The 6,000-nt window shown below is 36.6% G+C and overlaps 1 protein-coding gene and 1 pseudogene across 1 annotated transcript in view; one reads left to right on the top strand and one right to left on the bottom strand.

Annotated features, from left to right (window-relative positions):
* NECTIN3 (nectin cell adhesion molecule 3) overlaps nt 1–6,000 on the top strand; it is a 104,512-nt gene that overhangs the window by 72,758 nt on the left and 25,754 nt on the right. The window lies entirely within an intron of this gene.
* Nucleotides 404–2,206, bottom strand: LOC102880978 (annotated as a pseudogene).

Genomic DNA, 6,000 nt, shown 5'->3' on the forward strand with positions numbered 1-6,000 from the left:
TCTTATAGCCATCTCTTATTTTTCAATTTTATAGATTTTTTTTTTTTTTACAAAAAATACCAACTTTGTTTATTGAATAAAAACAGTGGTAAAATTGACATAAAGCCAAAAGTTAGGACAATGTATTTTCACATCCTCCCTCAACACAAAACCGTACATCCCATCATCTAGGGTTACGCCATTAGGGAGCCAGAGACCCCTAATATCCCTCACTCTTCACCTGTACTGGAAGCGAGGCCTGTAGTAGGAGAACCCAGGAGAGGAGGGAATCAGAGGCCACCGCAGTCCTGATTGCTTCTTCATCCCTAAAAGTCTCTGGATTGGAGGGAAACAGGGTAGCTATAAAGGGGACAGAGGAGCTGGGACTGGCATCTAGGGCCACTGCCCAGCATGTCCTAGAGATGGTTACCCTTGTCCCTATCCAATCTCTAGTAGGTACCATTGTAAGGACTTGGAAAGGAGAAGAAAGGGATAGTTGGTTTAAGAACCAGATGTCTTCTCCAAACCATTCCCCAGCATTAGTAAAACCCCTGAAGGTCACCAGGCCAGGGCTGAGGACCCACACCTTTTCCCTCCCACCTAACCAAGAGGTTAAAAGGAATTCTTTGGGACACAGCAAGCCAGCTGCTCATGCACCTCCATATCAGTTTCCTTGTCGTTGTCATGATCTCCATCATACAATGCATTGGGTGCCACTGGCCTGCTGTAGTTCTCAGGACCCCTCTCCTCTACATCAGCCTCATCAGTCCCGTCATAGGTCAGGAGGTCAGCTGGCACATCATGAATCTGGATGCTAGGTGCCTCGTTCAGCATCTTCAGGTTTTCAAAGATTATCTGGCGGATCTGGTCCAGATAACTGGCGTGGGTTCTAATTCTCAATGCAAGTGATGACAGCTGGATGGAGCGGGAAGTTCGGGGCAAAGTTCTCAAAGTATTCACTGTAGGAAAAGTGCCTCACTACTGGCCTCTTCTACCAGCAGCGATTTCTCATACATCCAGCAGCGGGCAATATTTCAGACAGTATAGCCACCACCACCCAGCACCAGTAAAGGGATGCTGAAGCTCTTGACATATTTGACACGTTCCCCATGTCCTCAGTGCTGAGGTTGAAGCAGCTCAGTCTATCACAGCTTAGAGAACCAGATCCACACTGGAGAACAATACACATGTGTTGGTAGAAGCTCACTACATGGTTGATAACCAGCTGGAAAAGGTGCTTATAACTCTGGTCACCAATGCCATCTCACAAGGGCATGTTGAGACAGTAGTAGCGGCCACTGTCACTCCAACTTCACACATGTAACCTATACCAGGGAAGAATTAGTTTCCGTATTTGTGGAAGGACACTGTCATGACCCAGCCACTGAAGTAGAAGAAGGCTTCCTGAACCCTGTTGCTATGGTGGATGTTAGTATCAATGTAGAGCACTCAAAGGTGGTACTTGAGCAGTTCCAGCAGTTCCAATCACAATGTCATTGACATAGCAGAAGCCAGGGGCCTCAAACTTCTTGGCATGGTGCAGACCACCAGCCGAGTTAATGGCAACATCCCAGCTGGGTTGCTTCTTGCAGAGATGCACCTGTGTAACGGGAGCAGCACTCACAGAGCCCCAAAAACACTGGACAGTCATCACCCACGGTGAAGGGATTAAGGCTCTTAGTGAAGCCTGCATACTGGTGGGGCTGACTCTGCAGGAAGTCGATGTAGTGCTCAGAGCAGAGGCAGCACATGTCATGCCAGGAGGCCTGATATGACTTGAAGACAAGCATCTGCTTATAGAGACCGTAGCGCAGGACCAGAGTATGGGTCAGTGCCAAGCGGTGGGGCTTCATAGGACTCCCAGCCCCTTGTTCTCTCACCATAGTGGAAGCTGCCTGTGTTAGGGTCATAGAAATAGCCATGTTGCTGTCCACGGTGCCCGCGGGCAACTTTATAATTTCTTATACAAAAGGTTTATGTTTTTATGTAGTCAAATCTGTTTCTCTTTACAGTTTCTGGAAGTTGTATAAAGTCTTTGTGTGTGTATGTGTATGTTTTCCACATTGCTTATTATGTTTATTATAGGCATTTTAAGTATTTTAATTTTCAGTGGGGCTCTCTCCACCCTATCCCCATAGCTTTTACTAATTGGTTATTATTGGCATATGGAAATGCTTTGGCTGTTTAGTATGAATTTTGTATCTAATCTCTTTTCTCAAGTTTCTTATCTATTTTAATAGATTTTTTAGTTTGTCTTTCTAAATTTCCGAAATATATAATATGCTTGCTACATATAACAAGTTATTTTTTTTATTTCTCGTTTATTGTGCTTTAATCTTTATTTTCTTTTCTTTTTTTTTTTTTTTGCAATGATTAGGACCTCTGGCAGAGAGCTAAATGCCAACAGTTGTTATTTTGTTAATTTTTATTTTTTTTTTTTTTTTTTTTTTTTTGCAATGATTAGGACCTCTGGCAGAGAGCTAAATGCCAACAGTTGGAGGGGGCTTTATCTTATTCAGCTTCAAATCCAGCACAAAATACTGAATACCGATATAAATTTCTTTGTATTAAAATTTTGGACAGGACTGTGCATTCTCTGAGTAATGCTATTTTTTAGCCTTTATTGGAAGAGTTGTATATTCTGATGTGAAAAAAAAAAAAATTCTCAAACCAATGATCCAAGGAACATATTCAGGAAAAACTGTCTAATGAATACAGTTTGGTTTCTGATACTGAAAAATCTCAACACAGATGTAAATATTTTAGAATACTCTGTTTTAGCCTAAAATAGCATTTATTCTTGGAAAGTCAGGGCTAGTAGATTTCTTGAAATAGATACTGTTACTTGATTCTACTGAGGATCATTACAGGAATTTTAGTCAAGCAACAGCGATATTAATGGACTGAAATGTTTAATCTGTCATGCAGCATAATGTACTGTTTGGAAAAATTGTGATTCCCCCTCCCCCCAATAATTGACTATCTTATATCGCATTCTTTAGCACATTTTTGTAAATGTTCATGGTGTGTTGTGAAGGAAGAGTGTTTCTACATATTTTTCTTGAACAGATAATACATACAAAACAATATAAAATTTTCTAACGTCTCAGTCCCATATCCATTCCTATATACCCTACCCCTATCACCTCCTACAGAAAACCACTTTTACAAAATTCTTGTTAGTCTTACTGTGGTTTATTTGAGCATAGAAATGAAACATACATACACACATTTATCATTTCTTATACAAAAGGTAATGTATATACACTGTTATATGTCTTTTCTCCTAAGAAACACTGGAGATCTTTATTTGGTTGCAGAGCATTCTCATTCTTTCTTATGTCTACATAGGATTCTAATATGTACGTATTACGTAGTTTGTAATGTGAAAGTATTTTAGTAAACCAATAATGCTGCAGTGCATAGCTTTGTAGATATGATATTTTGTATCTATGAAAGTGTAATCTGCAGGATAAATTTTTAGACCTGATCTTGCTACATCATATATTAAATGTGTTTTTACTTTTGATATTGTCAAATTGTCCTCTGTAAATACAGCACTATTTTTTCACTCCTATGAGTAGTACTTGAAAGTGCCTGTTTCTTCAAGTCCTCACCAACAGCATATATATTTCACTTGGTTATTGGTAATCTGAAAGATAAAAAATGGTGTGTGTGCATGTGTACATGTGTGTGCATGTGTACATGTATGTACATGTACACATACACACACATACACACTTTACAATTTCATTACTCGTGAGTTTCAGAGTCTTTCCAAGTGTTTATTAAGGCCATTTTTTTTTTCTGCCAGCTGTTATTCTTTTGTGTGCTTATGTATTGGCCAAAATTATGGCCATTTAAACATTTTATTTTGATTCCAGCATAAATAGTATGTACATTGCTCCTTGGTATCCAAATTTGTGGTACAGAATGTTTAGTAAGATGAATCTCATATTTCCATCGATATATAAAATAAGATAAAAAATGGAAGACTGTTATGACTAGAACTCAAACATTATCAAACAATGTAATTTTAGAAATACATGACATTCCTACTTGCTATCAAGTTCTAGAGTTAGAGATATGCCATATTTCAGTTACCAATCAAGCCATATTTCTAAGGCTTTCTTGAACTTATCACCCTACTACTCTTTATAGTTTTATAGATTCCCATTATTTCTTCTCAAAACTCATCTTTTTAACACATCACTACCATTTTCCAATAATATTTTTTAGTTAAGCTTCTTATATTAATTATTGATGGTCTGGTAGTTATGGGCTTTGGGGTCTGGGAGAAGGAAGGGAAGATGATAGAAGAGTTAACATTTTTCTTCCAAATTAGACTGAGTAGATTCTTTGTAATTAAGGACTGAGTATTTCTAGCATGGTTTTGCCCTCAAGTTGCAAAAAGTTTTCATTTTGCACATTGCCGCCAATTAATAGGCAGTGGCAATGAATAAGACAAGTAGTGAAAGAATTGTGGGGCTTTGTTCTGATCTGAGGAGGGAAAAAAGTTTTGTGATCAACAAAGCTTGGATGAAATGAGTTTGTTTCTGTTTTGTTCATTTATTTTATTCTTAGGTCCCACTTATAAGTGAAATCATATGGCATCTGTCTTTCTCTGACGTACTCCACTAAGCAAAATACCCTCTCGGTCCATCCATGATGTTGCACATGGCAAGATTTTGTTCTTTTTTATGGCTAAGTAGTATTCCATTATATATATATATATATGTATCACCTCTTCTTTATCTGTTCATCCATCAATAGACACTCAGGTTGCCTCCATATCTTGGATATTGAAGATAATGCTGCAATGAACATGTGGATGCACATGTTTCTCCAAATTAGTGTTTTGGGTTTCTTCAGATAAATACCCATAGAAATGGGATTACTGGGTCCTTCTTTGTCTCCTGTTATAGCCTCTGTTTTAGACTGCATTTTGTCTGGTATAAGTATTGCTACCCCAGCTTTTTTGTTTGTTTGCTTTCATTTTTATGAAATGTTTTTCCATCCCTTTACTTTCAGTCTCTGTGTGTCTTTTGATCTGAAGCGAGTCTCTTAGGCAGCATATGTAAGGGTCTTGTTTTCTTATATATTCGTCCACCCTATGTTAGTCCTATCCCTTGACTCTTTTATTCCTCCCCCTGGAAAAATAATATAGGTGGTAGATTGAAAAATAAAATTGTTGTTACTAGGGACCAATGTTCTACATAGATATCTTAATGTGATTCTGAGTGTAATATTTAAGTATGTAATTGATTACGAGCTAATGGATTACTAGAAGCACATATATTAGAAGTAACTGACTCTATTCTATACATTTTCATTGAATTTAATTTCAAGATCTGTTGCTATTTCCAGACATTATTGAATCTTTATAAAAAGCAATTTAACAAAAATTATTAAATAAAACAAAAATTATTTTACTTTTTTTTGCCTTATTTTAAAGAATAAAAATATTTTTAAAAAATGCAAATTATATATTGTTTTATGGTTGGTTTACAATTATGACTTTTTGACTGCTCACTTAGATACTAAAGCTTAAAATACACTTTGAATGATATCTTTACAGTAGCTTTAACTACAATGAACATTAGATGAGTTATAAAACTTACTAACACATAGAAATGAAACATACATACAGAATATTTCATACACATAAGTAACTTTGGAAGCATGAGAATTGTTAAAGATCTTTAAAAGGAAATGCTTAGCTTTTTAATGCTTCCTATTTTAAATTCATTGGCACTTTACAGAAGGTAATGATCTCAATCTCAAATATTTTGTGGGCAGTAATTATTTAGACTATCAAATCTGTTTATTAAAAGAAATGCCATGTAAATGTATTTGTTTGAAACATTTTAAATACCTTATTACTGATGTATCCATGGAAACCACAAATATGCCTTTAGAATAATGATATAAAATATAGTGGCCTTACTTTTAAGTAGAATCTGGGAAATTTCGGGCTGTATTCTAGAAAAGGTAACTGCAAAGATGAAAGCTTTTACTGTG

This window comes from Pteropus alecto, unplaced genomic scaffold (assembly GCF_000325575.1).
Source record: "Pteropus alecto unplaced genomic scaffold, ASM32557v1 scaffold270, whole genome shotgun sequence".
Lineage (NCBI taxonomy): Eukaryota > Metazoa > Chordata > Mammalia > Chiroptera > Pteropodidae > Pteropus > Pteropus alecto.